Source organism: Colius striatus, chromosome 3 (assembly GCF_028858725.1).
Source record: "Colius striatus isolate bColStr4 chromosome 3, bColStr4.1.hap1, whole genome shotgun sequence".
Taxonomy (NCBI): Eukaryota; Metazoa; Chordata; class Aves; order Coliiformes; family Coliidae; genus Colius; species Colius striatus.
Genome location: NC_084761.1, coordinates 65,273,600 through 65,289,915, shown reverse-complemented (window position 1 = coordinate 65,289,915; position 16,316 = coordinate 65,273,600). Strand labels below are relative to the sequence as shown.

Sequence of the window (16,316 nt, the reverse complement as noted above, 5' to 3'; positions counted from 1 at the left end):
GGCAAGCGTGGAGGGCATCGCTTGGGGCTGGAGCTGGGGCTGGGGTCGGAGCGGCGGCCCCTCCGCAGGGCGCGGAGCCGCTGCCGCCGCCGCCTCTGTCGCCGCCGGCGCTGCGGCGGCTGCCCGGCCGTTGGCTGTTGCCATGGCTCCGGCAAGCCGGGCGAGCCCAATGGGCTGGCTGCGGCAGAGCCGACGGGACCAGCCATTTTGCTTATAGAAAACAATGTGACGCGCTGTGCTGCGCTTTACCGGGAAATAAACAAAAAAATCTCGTCGGAGGAAACAGAAGAAAGGCGCGGTATTAGTGAGTAATTGCAGTAGCTCAGGCGCTTGCGAGCTGCCATTTTGACAAGCCGGGGACTGCCGTTCCCGTGAGCTGCTCGGAGGAGGTGGAATGCAGAGGGTGATAATGCTGCATATCTGCTGTCAGGCGGCGGAGCGGGGTTTTGTCTTGTAAAGGCGAGGTTTCTCCGCGCTGTTATCTCAGCAGCTCGCTAGCTTGCCCCGAGTGAGCACCGCTGATCCAGGAGAAGGGTGTAGCCCTCGCTCGCTGCCTGCTCGGCTCCCTCCTTCCCCTCCGGCGCCGCCGTGTGCCGCGGGCGCCGAGCGGCAGCGCGGCGGGAAGAGCAGGTGTGCGGTTGGGCCGGGCGCTGCTGCGGGCTGGGCTGGAGCCCCGGCTCGGGCTCAACGTGCTGCCGATTAGCACAGCGCTTTAGAAGCTGTCGCCTCGGGACTTCTACAGAAGGAAGCTGCTCTGCGTCTCGCGTTGTGTGAGAGGTACGTCTTTGTAAGGACTATTCCCATTTTGTAAAATGAAACTGAGCGGAACTTCATGCAAGAAGTAAGCTACCTAAGGACGGTATCTTTGCTTTTTAAAGGCTGGCTTAGGTCAAGGGCTTTTTTAGCGTGGTTGCCGAATTAATTGATCCGATTGCTTTTTCGTTAGATAGTTCAATGCAGTGTTCCATATGGTTGCTGATTCAGAAGGATGTTTCAGATAGTTGATAACACGTTATACTTGCATTTTCTACTAGAAGGAAAGGTTTTTCTTTATTTGCTTTCATTGTACTTTTACCGTCAGGATAGCGCAGGTGAAATCAAACATTATAGAACTTGCATATTTGAAAAGCCTTACATCATTGAGTTCATTGGTGGAATTCAAGCATTGTGTTCAGCCTCAGTGTAACTAGATTTAAATTGTCCAACTGCTGCTGTGCAGTATGTAGGTCATAATAAAAAGCAGCTTTTTCACGAGCTTTCAATGGACTGCATGCCCCAGTGCTGTGGTTGATTAGCTTGTGGTACTTGTACTGTTGAGAGTAGCGGTATTGCAGCCAGCTCACACCTCCTTTTTAAAGATATCGCACATACCGTGCTAGACAGAGCACAACACACCCATTGTGTCCCTCCGTTTGGCGTTCAATAAAAGGAAGGAAACGAGCACTCCACACGGAGCACAAGCACATTAATAGCACGAGACGGTTAAACTTTATTAAACAATCTCGGCGATTCTGAGATAGGTGATAGAAGGCAGAGAAAATGAAAACATGAAGACAAATACACCGGAATAGTTGAAATGGGAGAGGTCCTCTAATTTGGACTGATTGTTAATGCTGTAGGTGTTCGGTGCAAAATGAATTGCTCTGAATAGCTGTTAAGTACAACACATCTGCTTTAGAGATTAAAACTGCTGTTAGACCTAGATCAGTAAAACCTCAGTCCCTCAGTACTGATAATGTTTGTATTAAAAGTAGCATTTGACGAACTACCAGCTGTATTCTAAGTAATGCAATTTCTGAATTAGCTAATACTGAAACACATTAAATTATTCTGGCAGCTGAACCAAACATTCTGATTCACATCTATGAAATTATGTTTTAATTTTAATTCGTATTTAATAACTATGTAGATTTAAATCACATTGAGATGAGCCATTTGTTTGGACAGTTGAGTGGGCATGAAATCAAGAATTTGAGGTCTGGTATCTTTATAGTTAAATTAATAGCCAGGGCTCTGTAATTAGGAGCTAAATTCCAATGTATTATTTTTGTATATGCATCCAGCAAAGGTATTTGGACAAACATGTTCAGCAGCTATATCCCCAAATGAGAGATGACATGTCAAAACAGCAATATATAAATAGGTTGCTACAATGCATTTTCTCCATTAGAAAAGCTCCATCTTACTTGAATCGTTCCAGGATTTTGTTATTCCATGAGTGCACACCACAGCTTCTTTCTCTATACATCTGTGTAGGGGTCACACAGTTGTTTAGAAAACTGCTTTCATCTGTCTTCTATGAAGTGGAATGCGCATTTACAGTGGGGTACTACATGAATATTTATGACCAAGTCTGTGATTACTATGAAAACGATAAACAAGCAGAGTTGGTGTTTCCTATAAGGTGTTTGTAAGCCTTTAACAAAGAGATAGAGAGCTTCTCTAATAACAGTAAGAAATATGGATATAGCAGTATGCAAAAAGTGAAGGATCTTGCTGTTCAAGGTGGACATAATCTCAGTGTAGAGAATTCATGGTGTAAGAAAGGAAATGAAGACTAGCTATGACTAATCACTAAATACTGTGCACCCATTAGATGCTGATAGACTCATTTTATTAGTCTCTGTTATTTAAAGTGATATTCTGTGCTCTGTCCTTTCTGCTTTTCTCCCTTTTTCTTTTTTCTCATATCAATTCCCAGCTTCCCTGTTTCCTTACTGTCTCTTTGGCAACATCTGATCCCCTCAGAGCTATTTGTAAATCAAATCGATGACTGTCAGTAAAGGCTATGGAGGTGCTGCAATAGAATCTGGAGTGGAGGAAGAATTTAAATGAGTTAGAGGTAAGAAACAGCAACTAAGACAGTATCCAACATGAACTAATTCCACATGCTGTAAGGTATAAAGGCGTATAATAGGGTCACTGATGTAGAAATGAAATAGGCATGAAGGGAGAGGGATGCTTTTCAGCTTCTGGTGAACTGAAGTGTACTTATAAAAAGAAGGTGTACAAGAAGACCTTGACAACAATATAAGACAAACAGGGTATTTTTGTATTGGAAAGGGTGACATCAAGTTGCAGTTGAATTCTGTAAGTTTTTCAGGTTTCAACGGAGCCACAGTTGCTATCCTATGTGTTTGCACATGATTTGAAAGTCCATAGGTTATGCAAAATCAGGCTTTCTTGGTCAGCAGTGATGTAAATAACATCAGCTGTCATGTTTTAACATTACAGTTATTTCAAACATTTTTTTAGACAGATGACCTTCGAAGGTGACTCTGGGCTCATGTGTTATGCTCTTAAACAGGATACCAAGAAAGCAAAAGCAGGCAGATTAATCCTAAAATGCGATATCATAGAAGCAGGTGCAAAATAATAATAGCAATGAGAGAACAGGGTGACTAAAGAAGGTGGAATCCAATTGTCTAACAGTTTTGTGGAGTGTTGTTTTAAAAAATCAGCTTTGAGCAAATGGTGATAAGCATCAACCAACCATGTGGTCTGTGGAGCACAATAACCTTATGAGAGAGCTCTTGTGGGAATGTTATCTGTCCTCAGACTATGGACTCGTCTGTGTATGCTTACATGTATGACCAACCTGTGAGTAGCAATACAGATGGCATATTACATACAGATGCCCAGGAAACCCAGATGGCAAATTAGGGTACATTGTATAATCTTATGCTATGAAACAGACAAATGTCACTTCCCTACCTGAAGGATCAGGTATTGTATGTCATACACCAATTATGAGATTGCATCTGGAGTGGGCAAACTGCATCTAATGTGACCTTGGAAAGGTATTTCTGCTCTGCTGAGGGAGGCTGTACAAATATGGAGATCTAAGTTGACAAATTTGGTTTGTTTTTAAACTAGACTTTACTAGACTAGACTTTATAATATTCATATTATACTCCACTACTCTGATACTGATCCTTCCTGTGTCATTATTTCTGTGTTGTATTAAGTATGTTACTCATTGACAGTTAGTATTTTCTTTACTGTTGGGTGGAGTAGATAGATTCCTATTTTAGACATGACTGTACCATAGATATTCTGTCTCTGTTCATTTTTCTTCAAATAGTGTGGCATTTTTCATGAAATGATTTTTACAAAAGTTGACCTTTCTGAAATTATGAATCTTCTAAACATTCTAGGGCTAAAACAAATGCTAAAAATTCTTTCAGAGGCATTGATGTAATGGAAGAACTTCACGTATGGGAGGGAAAAGGGAGAGAAGTAAATACTTTAAAAGGCAGCATGTATCTTTGAGTAAGGTCATGCTGGATGACTGCATTCTAGACCTACTTCTGCTTTTGGTTGTTTTGAAGCATAAAATGTATTTTTCTGCTCAGACGTATTGTTCCATAACAGTGGTACATTGTACCTGATGCTGCTGTAAAGCAGGAAATTCCAAAGTTGGAGCCTTTTCTTATGTTATTTCTAACCTCTTTCCTTAAATAGATTGAGAATGTTTTTCATCTTTCTGTACTGAATAAAGATAGTGTTCTGATTCATCCACCCTTAAAAACCTCACCAACCACCATGAGGGGGTTGAATAGCACAGATGTAGTTCTGTGTTAAGTAACCTGAGAAACATAGTACACTTTTTAGGAGTTGATGCTGAAGATCCCAAGCCTAAGAGGATGGAGTGAGAGGAATACAATGGCAGGAAAAGCAACTCTTCTTTCTCTATATCTTTACCATGATCAAACTATACAGCAAACATTTTTCTTAGATGTCTCAGAAAATAGCCATTAAATAATACTGAGGTACAGAATAATAAAGGTTTACTTCTTAGAGCACTTCTCTTGCATTTTATGTACAAGTATTAAAGCAGTATACAACATAACTGTTTGATGGGTAGCTAAAGCTATCCCTAGGTTATTAGCAGTTGCTGATTAGCTGAATCTGTCTGCAAGCGGAGTGATTTTATTCTTTTGCTTCTTAAGGACCCGAAAGACAAGGCAGGGATGCATGAAGAAACTCAAGGGAAATGGAATCAGTAACTGCAATTCTCACAGCTGAAAATTGTATTCGTCAAGGCTTACAAAAACATAACATGCATTGATTTCTAAAGGTTGCATTTGTTTATAGAATCAACAGTTATGCTAATAGGAAATCGGTAGTTGTGACTGAAATTCAAAGTAGGTGGGATGGTCTTTGTGGTTTTTCAAAGAGTTTAAAACAATGGATCCAGTTCCTTACTGATTTTTTTTTTTTTTCTTTTGAGCAGCATGTATAGGTGGGGTCCCAGTTCAGAGGCACCAAGACTGAAAGGTAGATGTTGAAATGCTTTCCAAGAGGCTTAGGTTTGGGATGTATAGCCCATGAAGAGAAAGGATGGGGACTATGTCAAGAGCAGGACAGCCATGGAGTGTTCTTTTCAGCGTGTTGCCATATATATCTGAGGACTCATTAACTGTAGTCTGAATGTATAGGCTACAGTTCATCAGCACCAGTGTAACTAGAGTATTACCATGTTTAATAAAGCTGCATATTTCTCAATGGGGTAGCCACGAGTGTGTGAAGCCACAGAAAGCACAGTGTGCCACCTTGCAAAAATGCATAGCTATTAGATAAACATCAGATCAGTAGTGAGTGATGAAGATGCAGAGGATACAATGTGTTTTCCTGTGTCAATTTCATAAACATTTGTACCTGAGGTAAGGATTTGGAAGACAAATTAGCTAATTATAGAGATCTAATGAGTGTTCTTCATGAAAGATAGATGAAAGATAGTGAGCAGTCCCTAGATTTAGCAATAGGGAATACCAATAAAAGAACAGAAATAGGGATTTCTGAGGTGTAGATTATAGAAGAGATATTAATACTTGAGTTTGTCATATATAGAAAAGTCAGAATGGATTATGCAAGCAGAGTGGTCAGATTCATATTCTTACTATGATTAATGACATATAGCGCAAAAGCAGAGTAGACTATACCACAAAATCTGTAAAAGCATAAATTTAAAATCATAACAGTTAGGAGCAAGACTGCTTCTGGTCTTTTGATTGCAATAAATGCACATATAAACAAAATATGTCATGACTGTTTACAGCTCATCTCTGACCTTTTTGAATCTAACTAGAAAAAAGATAGCCAGTAGGACTGACTTCCTAAAGGCTAATACTTTGCCACAGTTTAGCTCTAGCACATGAGAGGGAGGAGGCTGCCTATGATTTGGTTACCTGGATCAATTCTTATCTCTCAAAAAAATGCATGAACTAGAAATTACACAAGTTACTATAGAGGTCTCTGTGCATATGAATAGTATTTTCACTATTTGAAGTGACCACAAGAGAAAAATACGGTTTCAGGGCAATAGAACGAGGTATGGGATAGACAGTTAAATTGGATGCTTGAATATTGTCTGTCTTTGAATGCTCATTTTTTTCCTCTTAATATAAAAAAATAGATATGACTCTAAAACTGAAAATTTAATTTTTTTAAACATAATCTGAAATGAAAATATCATTGGCATCAAGTTTTTAAGCAGGTGTAAAATGAAATTTGTAAGTTACTAAATGCCTGTTTCTCACTGAATTTCATGCTAATTTGAGAACCTCAAATTCTGTATTCTGTTATGTAGATAAGGAGAGCTTTTGTGGTTCATTGAACTTAATTGGTATGAGGTGATGATTGATTGGAGAGAAGTACAAAGAATTTTATGAGGTTACTTACTACATCACCACCACAAAATGGTTTGGTGTCTCTGATGAAGCAGACAGTATGCGTCATTATAAGGAGTGAATGAGATGGCTCAAGTTTTGACATGGTATTTCAGCTGTTGTTTTTAAATATCTTGAGACAGCAATGGAAGCTTTGGTTTTCAAAAATACTAGCTTCTGAGGCAATCCCAAACTATAGTGATTAGCCTATATGAAATATATAGTAATTCCTTTTTGAACATGGAAATCACACCACCGATTTCTGTGTGTTTTGTGCATCACACTTAAAATCTTAAGCAGATATGGTTTGATTTAAGCATCAAACCTGGAGGGGTTTCTTTTCCAACTAATAGTAAGAATTTGAATAAGCAAGCAGTAACAACCCAAAGGAATGTGAAGGGAAACCACTCTGTATAATTTAAGTCATATATTGATCCTGCACATCACACTGCTCCTTCTGGCTCATCATGCATTTGACACATTTCAATAAGCAAATTCTGACAGAAGCCAGCAGTTAACAAGACAATTTTTCTTTAATTTCTAATGAACAGGGAACTCTGGGCAGTATAATTCTCCCAGATAATAAAATTCATGGTAATTGCACTGTTTTTCTTTTGGAGAAATTGTATTACTTAGGAATCCTAAAGAAATAATGATTTCAGTGTGACTGATGCTATCAAATGATTTACTTGGAATAAGGAAAATGTAGAAGAGGCTAATCAAATCAAGTGCTGCTCTATGAGAATGAAATGAGACGCTGACAGGTTTGACAGCAGAATGAAGACCAAACTATAGACTTTGTTTTGACATACATGCAGATAATCAGGAAAATTCAAGTCTTTTACCAGATGTCTTCTATAAGGGTCACTTTACAGATACAGATCATGTAATCTGAGCCTTGCAGATTATCATTCTACTTCTAAACAAGTACAAGAGAGAGGTTTTAAATTCCTCATTTGCATAGCTGTAGATTTACATGTTCTTATGCTTTTGCCAATGGCATTTGATTCACAGATGACTGATTTATGGTCTTGAGTAAAGGCCGCATTTGGGACACAATTTATTGTCAGGACTGCAAACTCTACAAACATTGTCTGGAAATCTGCACCTGTTCTAGTTAATACATACTGTGGCAAAGCATTAGGAGAATGCCTTCTAGCTCGAGGCAATGGTTTTCTTATGAGTGAGAGATAGATTTCATAAGTATAACATACTATGCTAAACTAGTCCAGGTGTGTATTTGTTTACTTTTTGTAATATTTAGTGGTGTAATTATCTTAAACATGATTCTCTAAAATCATTGACTGCTTAGCTAAAAACCACAAATGAACAGAATCATGTCATAATATCTAAAGGAGCTACAAAAAAAAAGTACAACAGCAAATAAATGTTATGCTATTTCTTTGTAGATACAATCTGCTCTCAATTCTGGCATTCAGTTTCTGTATCATTAGGTATCGGAAGAGAAAGGGCAGATTAATTATTTCCTGATAAAAAGGAACAGATAAAAAGACTGTCATCTGAAAAACTTTCTATCTGAAAGGAAAGTCTTGTGTTTAGGTAATTGTTTCTATCGATATTAGATCATCAACATGCAAAGAAACAATTGGGGGCAAGTTCATGTTGCAGTAGCTTCTGAACATAAAAGCTGGAATACACTTGATTGCAAAGGTAGACTGAAGAGGTTTGTTAACAGGTGTCTGAGCATTATTTGACCATAATACCAGTGATTTCTTGATTTCCCATAGCAGAAATGAAAATTTTAAAGGGAGTTTGAGAAATGAGTAAATTGTAGCTTTGTAGATAAGCTTGGGAAATGTTCTAATGAGAAAAGGCTACTACTTCTTACAAATAAAAGAGATGTATGGGAAAATCTGAGGAGATATTGTCCATAGTTGTGATAAGAGTTTTGGGAGCTGCAAGAAGAGACAGGAAGGAGCATTATGAAAGCATTTGAAAGAGAAGAGGAGAAAGATGTAATTGTTGCAGTGAGAAGAAGCCAGCTGTACATGCTCACTGTTCTAGGACAGGGACAGGTATGATGGCTTCAAAGCAAAAAAAAAAAAAAAAACCAAACCAAAACAAAAAAATAGACTGGTTTCATGGGGTGCATTTTGTATAGGTCAGAAAACATTACCTAAAACTGTGGGCCCAGTTACCGTAGTTAAGTTGTATAGAGGCCTAAACAAGGGCATTCCTAATGGGAGACACCCTCCCAAAAAAACTCACAGTTCAGAAATGCTATGAAGAAATTAGTCTCTCAGGAAAAACTACAACACATTGCTTAGGAGAGTGGAGGGGAAGCAGGTGTGAGGAAAATGAGCCAGGTCCTTGAGGAATTCCCATGTTTGTGTATGCAAGGTCTTCTGTGTTTAAAAAAAAAAACAAACCTGTATCCCACAGATTTTTTCTTTTTTTTTTTTTTTTCTGAAGACTTCACATGTGCACTTAATCCCAATACAAATTTGAAGATTTGGGAAAAAAATTATCTCCTTCTGTGGTTTTATTTTTGATGTTGCATTTTATTCTTGGACGACCCAAATGGTCATGTCTTGTGTGCTCCTAAGCACTTTAGATAAAGCATTAGGATTTTGGCCTCTGTTTTCTAATAGTTATGTAATACTTATTATGGAAATGGATTCTCTCTTTGTATACACCTGTGTATTAGGACTAGAGATTTCCATTTCTCAGTGCACATGCTTGGTTTTCAAATTATCATCAGAGCTGGAGGTTTGAAGGTGGTTTGAGTTCAAGTATGGCTTAAAGGAATAATTATATTGCAAACTTTCTTGCCTGCAGTCCTCTCAGAAATCTGTGTAACTTTAATGTCAATTTCAATATAGTGTAAATTTTAGTTAAGACTTGTATGGATTTTATCTTCCAGTAGGTTTAGGAATAACTCTTTAAATTTATTAGAAGTGTATTTTTTTCCTGAACTATTTGCAGATAATGCTGTTTAAGTTTCACATTCAATACCTAAAACTGTAAAACATTTTAATCATATATGTAAATCAAATCTTCTTTAAAGATAGTCTCCTTTTGTTACTGGACCTTTCTCTAGTATTGACATGTGGATAGTTTTTACTGTGGAGGCCTTTTGAAAGAGCTAAAAGTATTTTTACTTCTTCAGTGCCCAAAAGGAAATACTTTTGTTAATAAGGTTTTTCAGGGATGAGTTTGGAAGGCTCCTATCACCTTTTGATGGGTACATGAGTACAAAGTTTGTACCATTAGGTTTGCAAAACTAATTTCCTGCTTCTCATAGCACTTGCAGCAGGAGATACTAATATAGCACTGACATTTTCAAGTTCAGACTTGTAAGAATCTAGTCTGAATAAGACTTTTAAAAGTAAAGTCATGACCTCAATGTAGTTGTTCTGGGACTTGCTTCTAACCTGGGTGTATGTAGTCTTTCCAAAGAGACATTCTGAGCAAGGAGCCTAACATTTATTTAAATGTTTGTTTGAAGAAGGCAGAGAGAATTTTAGCAAAATGAAGCTTAGAAATGAAATTATTGTAGTATTTGCAGAAGCTCTTGGTCTGTATTTGCCCTTTGAACGTGACAATAGTAGTCTTCCCTGAATTAATTAAATAGTTAGAGTAAATTTAAGTGCTTTTAAAATGCCTCTGAAAAGGCCCTAGTGTCCAGCATTTTACTATCCTAATTTTAGATTCAGCCCAAAATGCCTCTTGGAGAATATTGGCAAGATTTAAATAAAAGATGAAAAAGTTTTGCATGCGTGTCTGTTTCTGTCACTTGATAATATTGTTTTAAATTCACATAGATTTTTAAGTCTGATATTCATTAGCAAGATCTGTACTTAAACAGTTGGCACCATCTGAATTAATCTGCTTACCTTATTTGCTGTCTATTTGTTACTGGAAAAGGATTTACATGTACATATGCACACATTTTATTGTACTCTTTGGATGTCCTGGTAGATATAGAATTAGTTATGCCTCTATAAACTTGATGAGTATCAGAAGTTAATTATCAGTTATCAGAAGTTAATTATGCTGTGCATTTCCATCTGGGATCCTACAAATGCTAACCAGGCTTGAAAGTGGAGCTCAGGGTGGTTTTGATGTATTATCATGCTTAACTTTTCATGCTGTCTGTATGAGACACTCGTGAAATTTTGAAATGTCACCATCTAAATCAAGGTAAGGGGTCACCATAGTTTGATGAGAAGAATAAATCAGGAAATAGAGATACAGTGTTGTCATTACAAAGGTAACAATGTTTCGATATTGCATCATAAAAAGAAATTAGATGTTGACTTTTAAGTTATGGATCACAAAACAGTTTGTAGCATAGAGTTTTGTTTATATTTCAATGCTATTTTTTTGTTTAAAAGTACTATAACAGTATCTGAAGTACTTAACTTGAGGACAGTTTAGACTTTGATCTCAACTCACATGTTTCTAGTTCATGCAATCATCTATCGTGAGCTGATTTTTATTGTAAATAACCAAAAGCTGCACAGATACTGTGTAAAACTATTAGTGATTTCCCACACTCTGTTGTTCCCTGGTTTCTAACTCTAGTCTTCAGATAACTGTCATTTATATATCATTCATTTTCACTCTGCTGATCAGAATGCAAAATTAATGTTAAATGCTTTTGTAATGTTTCCTTATGAGCAATTTGTTTAATTGCTGTAAGAACCAAATATGCTTGACCTTAAATTGCAAATCGATGGGCTTGTAGCAGAAGGCAAGGCAAAGAAAGGACCATCGTGTTTTGGACACTAAATTCCTAATAAACTTCTACGGAGATATGTGTAATATGTCTCTCTTTAACCTTTTTATACTCAACACTGTAATTTGACAACTTTTTTATCTCTACATTCTCTTTCAGTAGGTAAGAGAAAACTGTGATGATTAACTATCCTCTATAAATTTAGTAGAGAATATTTACCTTTCAACTTTCTGAATTTTGGTTTTCAATCTATTCTAGAAGCTCAGGATACCAAATTCACTAAATGAATCCTTTAGTTTTCTTAAATGCAAGCATTCATTAACCCATTGTTGCAGGTAGTGATCTGTGTCTAAGGGTTAGAATTGAAAATTTCTGTTTTGAACAGAACCAAGCTGATGAAAAATTGAAAATATTTGAGGCAAAATAGGGCCTTTGGACCTTCTATTATTCATAGGTGGATGACTTTTAAAACACAGGATGTTAAAGTTCTAACAAAGTAAACAGTTTCTAGGAAGGGAAATCGGCATTTTTCTTCAAAAGGGTAAGGAGTACCCTGGAAACTACAGGCTGTTCAGCCTCACCTCTATTCCTGGAAAAGTGATGGAGCATCTTATCCTAGATGCTACCTGTAAACACATGAAGGAAAAAACAGTTATCAAGAGAAGTCAACATGGATTCACTGAGAGGAAGTCCTGCTTGGCCAACCTGATAACCTTCTGTGATGGCATGACCGGCTGGATAGATAAAGGAGAGCAGTGCATGTCATCTACCTTCACTTCAGCAAGGTCTCTGACACTGTCTCCCACAACATCCTCATAATAAAGTTCAGGAAGTGTGGGTTGGATGAGCGGAAGCTAAGGTGGATCAAGAATTGGCACAATGACAGAGCCCAGAGGGTGGTCATCAATGGCACCAACTTGAGTTGGAGGCCTGTGGCTAGTGTGATTCCACAGGAGTCAGTTCTGGGGCTAGCCTGATTCAGCATCTTCATCAACGATCTGGATGAAGGTACAGGGTGTACCCTCAGCAAGTTCACTGATGACACTGTATTGGAAGGGCTATCTGATTCACCAGAAGACTGGACTGCCAGTCAGAGAGATCTCAACAGGCTTGGAACTTGGGCAGAGCCTCATGAGGTTCAACAAGGGCAAGTGCAGAGTCCAGCACCTCAGGAGGAACAACTTCATGCACCAGTACAGGCTGGGGGTGACCTGCTGGAAAGTAGCTCTGCACAGAGAGACCTGGGAGGTCTAGATGACAGCAAACTAAGCATGAGCTGATAGCAAAGTAAGCATGGGTCAGCAATGCGCCCTCATGGCCAAGAAGGCCAGTGGTATCCTGGAGTGCATTAAGAAGAGTGTGGCCAGCAGGTCAAGGGAGGCTGTCTTTATCTTTGTGTCCAGTTTTGGGCTCCCCAGCTCAAGAGGGATGGGGAACTTCTAAAAAGAGTCCAGCACAGGGCCACAAGATGATCGGGGGTCTGGAGGATCTTTCTTATGAAGAAAGGCTGCAGGATCTCAGGCTGTTCAGCCTGGAGAAGAGGAGACTGAGGAGGGACCTCATTAATACTTACAAGTATTTGAAAGGTATATGTCAAGAGGATGAGGTGACAATTTTTCTATACTGTACAGTGACAGGACAAGAGCTAATAGAGAAAAGCTGGAACACAAAAAGTTCTGCTTAAACGTAAGGGAAAACTTCTTTACTGTAAGGGTGAGGGAACACTGGCACAGGCTGCCCAGGGAGGGTGTGGAGTCTCCTCTGGAGGTTTTTGAAACCTGCCTGGATGTGTTCCTTTGTGACCTAATCTAGGCAGACTTGCCTGAGCAGGGAGGTCGGACTGGATGATCTTCAGAGATCTCTTCCAACCCCTACCATTCTATGATTCTATGATCTTACCTCTTCTCTGCCCTAGTAAGGCCACATCAGGAGTACTGTGTCCAGTTTTGGGCTCCCCAGTTCAAGAAGAGCTGGGAACTTAAGGAGAGAGTCCAGCTGAAGGCCACCAGCATTATCAGGGGACTGGAACACCTATTAACCAGGAACGGCTGTGAGACCTGGGTCTGTTTAGCCTGGAGAAGACTGATGGGAACATTATCAATGCTTAGAAATATCAAAAGGGCAGATGTCAAGAGGTTGGGGCATATCTTTTTTCTGTAGCACTCAGTGTCAGGACAAGGGGTAATAGGCACAAGCTGGGACACGGGAAGTTCCACTTGAACATGAGTAGAAACTTCTTTCCAGTGAGGGTGAGGGAGCCCTGGAACAGACAGCCCAGGGAGGGTGTGGGGTCTCCTCTGGAGGTTTTCAAACTCTGCCTGAATGCGTTCCTGTGTGACCTGATGTAGGTGGACCTGCTTGAGCAGAGGGTTTAAACTAGATGATCTCTAGAGACTCCTTCCAACTCCTACCATTCTGTGATTCTGTGCCTAGCCCTTCATCACGTGTCATACTGGTTAGCAAAAATGTGGATAGCAAGGAAGTGTTATTTTAGCATTGTGTCTGTAGACTGTCTCACCTGTGGAAGGATTTTTCCATGCAGGGAAAAAACCTTTGGTGGGAAACATAACTACAGTTTTGAAACATCCCTAAATTTTTGGATTCTTTATTAATTAATGACGTTCACTGATCAAAAATGAAAGTGTACTGAAGGAGGAGAATTAGGAAATTGCTAAAAATCTTTTAAGTAACATCACCCACAACAATTTCTGTCTTGTCACTGTACAGGGTCTTGTCACTTAAACAGGGGGCTAGTTGCTGTGAGCTGAAAAAATACTTTCGGCCTGCAAAGTCAAAGTAGAGCAATTAACTGCCAATACAGCTGTAACATCCTGTATTGCCTTAAACACAACAAACATCAACTTGTTTTTCTTTGGCTAGGAAAAGCATACATATAGCTCAAACAAGTATTTCAAACTAATAGCCTGTTCTGCAATTAATGGTACTATAGAGAACACAAATAGTAAACAAAAACTGTAAAAGAGCTCTCATTTTCACTTAGCTGAAGCAATACATGATAAATGACTACATACTAATGTTCTTTTGTTAACAAGAAGGGAAACAAACAAAAGCTCAGCAGTGATTTCCTGAGCCATTCTCCTAGTGGGCTAGGGCTAATTGGGATATAGAGTATGCATTAGTATTGTGCTATAACTTCACCTTTGGAAGCCAAAGCAGTTTCTAGAAGCCAAGTCCTCCTCTTACTCTAGGCTAGGAGTGTGAGGAACTGTCAAATCTCAAGGGGAATGATGATCTTCAGGAGTAAAGAGATTTGAACAGGAAGGGATCAGTTTTCTGCTTTAGGGGTTTGCTGTAATCATGATGTATCATACCACAGAAGAAGAAATTGCCCAGGTGATTTGCCATCACAAAAAAAAAAAAAAGAAAAGCCAACCCTCAAACAAACAACTTCCCGCTGCTATATTGTTCCCTTTCTTTGACATACTTATGTAACTTATGTATCCTCAAAGTTACAACAGTCTGCATTTGGATTATCTGGAAAGCATTGGTTTCAATAATACTGCAATTCGGGTATCTCTCTGGGAATCACCTATTTGGTACATGTTAAAGCCTACTTTTGGAGTCATGCTCAATTTCATAGAGGCTGAGAACCCTGATGTTTCTAGCTAAGATGTACATTGATACTGATCCCACTCTGATACCCTGGGGTTTCCATTTTGGCTCTTGCAGCCCTAAGACTTTTGAATTTCTCTACAGGAATCAGAGTTTTTGATGCATATTGTCTTTATTGTGTAGGCCTAACTTAATGTTAACTCTTGGCTTCATGCATTGGCAGGCATAACGCTTGACAGGCCAGTTCTAGTTTATTAGAAGTGGAAAGGTGAGAAACAGCTCTACTGTGCCCACTGAGCTTATAATAGAAGCAGAATCTGTGGCACCTTCAAGGGAACTGAGGATTCAGCTCTACTCTTGAATAATGTGTTTTTGAAATCTTGAAGAGCTTTTGAGCTGAGTTACAATCTAACATAGTATTTTCTTTAAGTCTCATTACTTCCTTCAGTGTTATCTATTGACTAGACCTCACTGATATCTATGACGACACAGCAGGCCCTCAAATTTGCTCCGCAGTGTGCAGTGCTTTTCCAGTGATACATTCAGTAATGTCATCGACAAAGATGTTCATGATGACCATAGCCTTGGTTAGGATAGCAGTCTTATGATGGATCTACTTAAGCACCTTGTATTGATAGAGGCAATAACTCTTCTTTCAGCTCTCCTTACATTGCAGGTATCCCCTCTCACAGGTTTGGGTGACAGCATTCTTGGAGTTCATGTTAGAAGCAGGAGTAGGCTTGGTAGACTCAGGCATTTTCGCAGCACCTTCTTTCATGAATAAGCAACATGAAGGTGGGCAAAGGTGGAGACAGTGTAGCTGTAAATGGCTTGAGTATGCTGGTGACATGTACCTGTGCTCTTGAAATAACTACCTTATTTGCAGCCTGAAGGACTGATAGCTGTCATGATTGTGTGAAACTGTGAGCAGCAAACCGAGTTTGTATCTCAATGAATGTAGGCTGGTTTATGATAATATCCTATGTTTCAGTTAGAGGTAGGAAACCCAAATGCAAATATTGGGTCTTGCTGAAAACCAGATACTGTTTTTGAGATCAGTCTTCTGTTTAAAAAACTAAAGACATCAGGAAAAAATCAAACTCTGCTAGGATTAGCTTATTTTCTAAACTGCTGAAGTGTTATCTGCCCACAGTTGGAACCTTTCAAAGTTTTGCACAGTTGCTTATGTCTTTCGATTGTGTTTTTATTTAAGTGGCTTATAATAGCACACTGATTAAACTGACTAAAGGAACATTAAAAGAAAGATGGTTCTCTGCAATGCTATTATCTCTTGTTGGGCTTCTAGTGAGAGATTTTGTACTTGGTGGATGTGACAAGTATCATTCTCTTTACTCTGAGATTCAGTGCTT

General features: G+C 39.0%; 1 protein-coding gene across 4 annotated transcripts in view; it reads left to right on the top strand.

Annotated features, from left to right (window-relative positions):
* Positions 1–201: 201 nt before the first annotated feature.
* SORBS2 (sorbin and SH3 domain containing 2) overlaps positions 202–16,316 on the top strand; it is a 159,670-nt gene continuing 143,555 nt past the window's right edge. For all 4 annotated transcript variants that reach the window (XM_061992479.1, XM_061992481.1, XM_061992475.1 and 1 more), the window contains exon 1: positions 202–777. The gene's annotated coding sequence lies outside the window, so the exon portion shown is untranslated. The remainder of the gene's footprint in view (positions 778–16,316) is intronic.